Genomic DNA, 8,808 nt, shown 5'->3' with positions numbered 1-8,808 from the left:
CAAAAAAAAAAACAAAAAAAAAAACCCTCTAACTGATACTGACAGTTTAGAGAGTCAATCATGCTCAAGCCTCAACACTAGAAGTAATTTTAGCAGCACAGATTTATGCTGTGGCTTTGTTACATTCGTGCCACTGCAGTGTCAGTGGCTGTTTGATGGGTTGAAGCTTGCTTTGAATGGTTGTGATTAATGACTGAATAAAAACTGTCGGTGAATTAATAGAGGATCATGCTGACTTGGGTCAGCGTGATAAAGAGCTGCTGTCACCAGAGATATCCATTTAAGTACAGCGTCTAAAGCTTGGGCCATTTTTACTTCTTTTCAAATCCATACTTTATGGGCCCGTATGTGTACATTAAATCCAGCTGTAAAGTCTTCTGTGTGGTTCTTATCAGGTTGAGCGTAAGAAGATGGACAGAGGTCATTTTAAGGCTTGACACCAAGCCCTGCTCTCTCCTCTTGTCCTCCTCATGTTGTATTGAGTTTTTTTCTTCTTCTTATCAATTGTCTTGGTAGGATATTCAACCTAACCCTGCGTTTCTATCATCTCTCCAATATTAGATTCTTTTCTGCTATGGAAGCAAACTTTCATATGAATTTCTGCTGTCTGGAGTTGCTAAATTAAACAGGAGCTGCTCTAAAGGCAGGACATGTAGGTGTAAATCTAATGAAAAGCCACTGAGAAGATTCATTTAGCACATATGTTTCACACAAAGGGGACTCAAGTTGATTATATATTATAATGATGAATAACAAGATGACCTTGACTGCCCCAAGTTTCAATTTAAACGTGTGAAAGCATACAAAAAAGTTTCCACTGAGGTGTCCCACTACAAATATAAATGGTTTGCAGGGGATGAATTCTAATGACTTTAGGCAATCATTATTTTACAGAGCATGAGAATCTAGCAAAATGACTGAGAAAAAAAAATAGCTGCAGCACTTTCTGTTACAGCTCAGTAAATGTGGTAAAAGTGTGGTAGTAAGGTGGACCTTATTTTTATGAGGTTACTACAGTGGCCCAGAGGTGTCAGGTCAAATACAAAAGCCACAACACAAATACAAAAGCCGCAACACAAATACAAAAGCTGCAACACAAATACAAAAGCCACAACGGAAATAGAAAACCACAACGGAAGTGACGCAACATAAGTTTTTTTTTTTTTCAGAACTTTCAATAAAGACGGTAACTGTAATGAACAACTCAAGGAGTCTGTGGAGACGATTTAAACAATTTTGCCAAAGCATAGAATATAGTTGAAGTTATAGCTTCCAATTCGGGAGTTTCTGAGTGATCAATTCTCTGTTTTTTGCATCATACTGCAATGCAAGTTATCTGAAATTGCTTCATGGTGTTGCAGAGAGAAGCCTTTCATCCCGAAGCCCTGCTGGGACTTCAACCTTTACTTTTCATGAACTTGACAGATTTCCTCAGGTAGCTTATGGCACCTGTGTACGGTGGCCGGGAGGTGCAAACCAAAATTACAAAATCTGAAACGCTTTTACAAGTTCCAAAACAAATTTACATTTTAGAAACAAAATTACATTTTAGAAAACAAATTAACAATACGATAAACACTTTTACAAGTTCAGAAGAAATTAACATTTCAGAAAACAAATTAACATTTCAGAAAACAAATTAACATTTCAGAAAACAAATTAACATCAACACTTTTACAAGTGGCAAAATCAACCGGAAAGGGTACGTACTAACTCCGAGGCTGACCCAGAAGTGGGCATTTCAACCCAAGATGGACAGCAGTCAAGTGGCGTTTTGCCCATTTTGTGGGGCACATATGAGTAGATTAATGCAGTTTTGTTTTTCTTGTGGACGGTCCTTGGAGTTTTTAAATGGCACAGAACAGACGGAAGGTCCAGAGGCACAGGGGATATGTCAACAGCCGGATAATGCTAAACAAAGTAAGTGGTGCAGCATAGCACTCGCTATGCTGCACCACTTACTTCATTCGCATAGGTACAACTTACTTCGCATAGGTAAGTTGTACCTATGCGAATGAAAGCTATTAGTGTCATTGGTTGGCTCATTTTGTTTTTTGAGACAGATTTTTGTTAATTTCAGCAGAAAAACCTTGCCCGTCATATAAACAGTTCCTGGAATACCGAAGCTCAAAGTCCAAAGAGCGTCAGTCTTTTAACTACGGGCCTAGAGGAAGACATCGGGCTAAAGAACGAAAACACGTCCAGGTAAGTTGTACAGTACTGATCGTGTAATCAGTACTGGACTGTCTGATTCGGCTCACTGTGAAACTGTGGTGGCACAAATCAGACCATGGAGGGACACCACATTCTCCATAGAAACACAGATGTGTGTATTGTCTTTAATTTTTACCTTTGTTTAATACATGAAATTAATATCATCTTTGTCATAGATAAACATTGGATTGATGGTGCCAAGTGGAACTGATTTAAAACCTCTAAGAGGGAAAACAGTCCCGTTATTTGTAGACTCAGAGGTAGGAGTACCCAAGGTACTGGAACAAGCTGTCAAGAAAATGCGAACATTTAACAAGGACATAGAAGAAGGACAGTGCATCCTGTTGTATCCAGACTGCTCAGAGGTAGTCCATGTGCCTGGATCAGAAAGGCCATTCAAATTGGCAGACTATAAAAAGGAACTAGGAAGGCCATATTCCAGAATCACATTTTTCATTTGCCTTGAAACACATTTTAAAGGAGGTTAGTGGATGTCAAGATTCAATATTTTTACTTATTTTACTCTGCTGAGAGATACATCTACAGTATCTACATGATCAGCTGTTCGTTTTTACAGCAGTGGATGATACCTCAGACTCTGATTCTGAAATTGTCATCACATCAAGGAGCAGGGCTGCGTTCAATCGAGCTGACACAGTGGTACATTATCAATTATTTATTTGATGATTTTCATCATTTTTATATATGGTAAAGGAACAGTTATTGAAGCTATTAGAATCTGCTGATAAAATTATGCACTTTCCTCACAGGTTTTTGAACCACAAAAACAAAGTACTCCCAAAGATAAGTCTGAAAATGAAAGGTAAGTAGATTTTTGCATCTAGCCTTTTTCACAGAGAGAGGACCTTTCTAATGATTTATCAACCAAGAAGAAACTGTCATATATTTGTTTACATTCTTATATGACTATTGTGGTAATAAATTATGTAATAATTGTATTATTTTCCTTGTGTTTCAGAGATGCACTGGGACATCAAGCTACAATTTAGCCAGGACAGGTAATGGGGTAGACTGTGGCAGTCATTTTTTAGTGTTGTTGTTTGGGTCACTGTAGTTTGTTTTTCAGATATCTTTTGCTGAGGATAAGGATCCTTCTGAAACAAATCCAGACAAGAGCTGCTACAGGTAAAAAAAAAAATATATATATGGCCAAGAAATGTGTGTGTGTTATACATTTTAACATGAAAATTTTAATTTTTCAACGGTAAATACACAGATCTGTATGCACCAGGTGTTGAGAACGAGGATGAGGAGCTGTTCCCTGTCGATGTGGAGAATTTCCAACACGCAGTGTAAAATTATAAGTGTGGCATACCAGTTTTTTCTTTGTACAACATTGTTGATTTAAATAATTGTTGTAAAAGTGTGCACTGTCTGGGATATTCTTTAATTGAATCACTTTTTGTCTTTACAGGATTGAGATGCACATAACACTGCCTGAAATTGTAGCAAACCTGTCGCTTCCTATTGATCACAAAAGAGTCAGCAGGTTCAACATCTCGAGGGCTAATGTTTGGGAGGGAGCTGTCAGAGGTTTCAGACGTTCATCATATTCGGAAAACTGTGACATGCTGGTCAGATTTACCGATGATGCAGGTGTTTATGAGGAAGGGATTGACACAGGTGGTCCAAGACGAGAATTTTTAACTTTTTAAGACCGGCCAATTTTTGATGGACCAGAGGGACATCGGTTCTTGGCCTACAATGCAAATGGTATGCATAGGGTTAGATATGTGCTATACTAATGGATGGTTAATTATTAGTAAACAGATATGTGACACAGAATATGTTTTTTTTTCCCTCCAATATCTTAAAGTAAATAATGTATGGTTTCATTTTACAATATGAATTCATTCACAGCTGTTAGGGAGGATGAATACTTCCTGGCAGGAAAGATGATTGCAGTTTCAGTTGATAGAATCCGAGACTCAGAGCACAAATTCCATCTTGAACGGCAATTTAAAATAATAATGGATTAAAGAACAGGACGAACACGGTTACGCCTACGTTATGCTAACGTAGCACATTCAGCTACATGACGCACAACGAACACGTGTTCGGTATTGTAACGTTGTAAACACACTTCCAAAGTCGGCGATATTCACAACAAAGGTCGTCTTTATTAACAGAAAAACGGCTGCTGTAGGCCACAGCCACGCCAACCACAACTACAACAGCGGAACAGCAACACACACACAGGCAAGCTCTCGGTCTTTTTCTCTCTCTCCATGCTGCCTTCACGAACCTCCCGAACAGTCCGAAATCCCACAACATCAACACGCTCTCTAACTAAGAGAATCGCTACAGTATGTTAACGTAACATTAAGTTATTCAGATAACCATAGCATAAAGAACATACTAACAAGTTAACCAAACCATCAATCCATTGAATTCTTCATCCTCGGTGTCACTTCTAAACAATTCTGTACACTCCGTAGACGAAGCGCCGCTTCCTCTTCTGTGTCGCGTTAGTCAGACTCGTCGTCAGCTGCAGTTCCAATTATTCCAGCCTTTCTGAATCCCAACAGGATGGTTTGTCCCTGAAGCCCATGTTTTCTTGATCCATCCAATGACTTCCAGGAAAGTTGGGTGGCGCATTCTCCCAGTTGCCGTTAAGCTGTGCTCTCCATCCATCATCCACTGCGCCCACAGGTTACGCAAGACTGCCTTAAAGCTGCAGTTCACGGAGATGTCAAGTGGCTGGAGTATTTTGGTTCATGTGTTATAAATGTCACATATACGTCGCTCCGGAGTATAGGTCGCACCCCCAGCCAAACTATGAAAAAAAGTGTGACTTATACTCCGGAAAATACGGTATGTTTAGTTCCTACACATATATATTTGCAGAATTATGAATTTATGGTATTTTAGGGTTACAACATGCTATATATTTCACTAAATAAAAATGGTCAAGATTAATACATAGTTATTTACTGTGTTGGGTATGTCTCTTTGTCTTTCAGATTGAGAATGCTGCTAGACTGGATGCTCTACAAGAATGTATCATGAGACACAGCACAATGTTGCAGACAGCAGGCTGTCTTAGACATGTGGCTGCTGTGGACGAAAAGACAGAAATTGTGGCTGACTACCTCCAGTGGTATATTGACCGCAACTCATCTGTAATTGACAGGTATGATATTTTTAATGATGTAATTTTCTTTTTTTATGTAGGAATGTTTAGTTTGTAATGCTCCATGGCACGTGTATCTGTTATCAGTCACGGTGACAAACAGTTTTGCCTTAATGTGCAACATCTACATATCTGTGTAAGTGTGTTCACATTGTAGATTCAAAGATGGTCTTTCAGCTCTTCAGTTCCTGACTGCACTACAGCAACACCCTACTTTGCCGACCCCTGTCCCCTGTGCCACTGTGAAAAGCGACTGACTGGCTTTGAGCTTGAGAGACTCTTCAAACCTCAACTCAGCCCTTCAGGGAGTAATAGGAGACTGAAAGAAAGCCAAACCTTGGCCTACTGGGCAGACTATCTCCTCGATTGTGAAGGTTTGTAAGGTTTTTTTTGTACCTACTTGGAAAACCACGTTATCGTGGTATACCTGAACATTTATTTCTTTGCAGAAGGCGAGGCTGCTGTGTCTGTGGAAGACATTTTCATTTTTGCAACTGGGCTGACATCACTTCCCCCATCTGGCTTAGAACCATTGCCACAAATAGAGTTCCTGGATGACGTTCCACTCCCAATGGCAAATACATGTTCAAACTTGTTGAAATTACCACTCCTGGATTCATATAGTGTGTTTAAGTCACAAATGGACTTTGGAATTCAAAATAGTCCAGGATTTGGTTGTCTATAAACTATATAGCTAGATAGCCCTTAGAGTAGTGTTTTTCAAACCTGGTCCTCCAGGCACAATGCCCTGCATGTCTTAGATCAGGGATCCTGATCCTGAATAACTGATTAACAGGCTTTTTTTTTTTTAACTGCAATCATCTGAATCAGGTATGTTAAAGCAGGAAAACTTGGACCCAAAATGTTTTGTTTGTTCTTTGTTGGTATTATGTGCACTTAAAGGTGCAGTTACTTTTGTTAAAATACCTTAAAAATGTGGTAAGCGAGCATGTTTTTTTCCCCTCAGACAGCATCTGGACAATTGTTTTTCATTCATTTATTTCCCACTTTTAAATATTGAAACTGTGGGTGACAAGTTGTATACATGTTCCACCATCATTACAACAAACTTCCCTTCAATTCATAGCTGAGCAATTTCTTTTAGTTTCAGATACAGTTCTGTTGAAGACTGCCACTGTTCTGGCTTCTGTAAATGATTGTGCTTCACTGCAAAGTTCAAGTATTCTTGCATGTTTGGGTCCCCACGTGGGGCTCTTGTCAGATGAGCCTCAGGAAAGGCATCCAGTTCAGTCATTTCGATTTTAAATCCACAGTCTCTGGAGCCAAACCTATATTACAGAGAAGATATGATTACATTTAAATTTATGATAAAATGGAAAATACCATCTATCCCCAAAGTATTACCTGTGTGGTAAGTAGTAGAGCTCATTTGGCACTCCTCCTGGACATGATGCTTTTCTGGAGGGGCGGATCCTGTGGCTGTTCCACAGTCTCATACACTCATCCAAGTCCCTCTAAATAACATCACCAAAGCAATATCTCAGCAGACACTGATGTTCATGACTCCCATTGAAGTATCCAGCTTCTCTAAGGTCTGCAAATAGCTCCATCCAGAACTGACACCTATAAAAATCAGTAATATAGCGTTATAATTTTCAGCATATCCATGTTTAAACGATGGTCACTCAAAATGGATTTAAAGTATGCATACCACTTACCTTCCCTTTCTGAATATGGACCACCAGGACTCAATCCTCTGGTTGTTTGTGGATGAGCCACACATGTGGCTGGACGCTCCAGAGTAGTAGTCATTGTGGTGGTGGCGTAGCGTGCACTGAATTGCCGCCATGGTCCCGTTCTCCGTGCCGCAATCGGTTCTCAGTCTCATGGGGATGACACCGAGGTTTCGCACACATGACAGGAAATAGTGAGCGATCACAGATGGGTCATTATTTGTTGCGCCACACATAAGCCACAGTACTTTACGAGAAAATCCATCGATGCACCCTGAAAGTGCCAGACCGAATGGCTTGAGTTTATCATAACCATCCACGTGCCACATATAGTTCGGTCCCATGGAGTGGTAGGTTCTTCTTATAAACCTTCTGCGTGCTCTCCTCTCGCACCCTTGAGGATTAAGCTCCCGGAGCAAATTCATTACATGATCCCTCCTCACTCGCAGATTGTACTTTTGTCTGAGTACCTGCCACATCATGCGGTAGCCAAACAGCTGTCCAGGTCCACGAAGTTCCAGTCTTATTGCCCTAGTTATGACATCGGTAGAGGACAAATCCTTTCTGTGATATAATCCGGCATCATTCAGTTTGCTTTTCAGCGACCTCAAGCTGATGTGTACACCGTGTAAACATGCCATCATATCTAAGATTACAGCGTATGAGTGACCCTCATTAAAATATCGTATGCACTGCTGCAGCATATCTGGTCATTCTGTCTGTTCTGTGCCATTTAAAAACTCTAAGGACCGTCCACAAGAAAAACAAAACCACGTTAATCTACTCATATGTGTCCCGCAAAATGGGCAAAACGCCACTCAACTGCTGTTCATCTTGGGTCAAAATGCCCGCTTCCGTTATTACTTCCGGGTCAGCCTCGGAGTTAGTACCTACCCTTTCCGGTTGATTTTGCCACTTGTAAAAGTGTTTTGAGTGATGTTAATTTGTTTTCTGAAATGTTAATTTGTTTTCTGAAATGTTAATTTGTTTTCTGAAATGTTAATTTGTTTTCTGAAATGTTAATTTCTTCTGAACTTGTAAAAGTGTTTATCGTATTGTTAATTTGTTTTCTAAAATGTAATTTTGTTTCTAAAATGTAAATTTGTTTTGGAACTTGTAAAAGTGTTTCAGATTTTGTAATTTTGGTTTGCACCTCCCGGCCACCGTACCTGTGTGATAAAGAACGTCACCAAATTCAGAAACTATGTCCTCCGAAGCTGCCGGTGATTTAAATCTTTGCCTCTTATAAAGTTCACTGTCTGTTGCGGTGCTTATGATATGTTCTTTCTTCAGGACTTTGCTGCACGCTTCCTGGTGTGTGACGCAGTGATGCACTGTGAGCTCACCTGTGCAGGTCTCCCTCTGCATCTTCTCCCGTATCCTTTCCTCGAACATAGCAGGCGAGGAAAAGAAACACAGTTTACCTCCTATGTTAGCGATCAGGTCCTTTGCCTTGCCTGTTTTGAAAGATCCATTCTCCACTTTTCATTTGGCCTTTTTTGGGGGGGGTCAGGCTAGCTTAAATGTCACTGTAAAACGTGATGATTGTTGTTTTTATCAGCTGATAACTGATCACTGAAAATGAGTTAGTGCACAGGTCTTTGCCTGCGCAGCAGCTGTTCAGTGCATTGTGAGATTTGTAGTATATGGTGGGGGCGCAATTTACCCACTGACCATTAATATTAGCGATATGAAATCATCTTGCGGACTGTATAAAATTACATCGCGACCTGGATGTGGCCCGTG

The 8,808-nt window shown here is 40.1% G+C and overlaps 1 pseudogene; it reads left to right on the top strand.

Annotated features, from left to right (window-relative positions):
* Positions 1 to 1,851: 1,851 nt before the first annotated feature.
* LOC115797016 (uncharacterized) lies at positions 1,852 to 5,625 on the top strand (annotated as a pseudogene).
* The last annotated feature ends 3,183 nt before the right edge of the window (positions 5,626 to 8,808 follow it).

Source organism: Archocentrus centrarchus, chromosome 18, assembly GCF_007364275.1.
Source record: "Archocentrus centrarchus isolate MPI-CPG fArcCen1 chromosome 18, fArcCen1, whole genome shotgun sequence".
Classification (NCBI taxonomy): Eukaryota; Metazoa; Chordata; class Actinopteri; order Cichliformes; family Cichlidae; genus Archocentrus; species Archocentrus centrarchus.
Note: the sequence above shows the minus strand (reverse complement) of the source record. Positions and strands in the feature narration are given on the sequence as shown.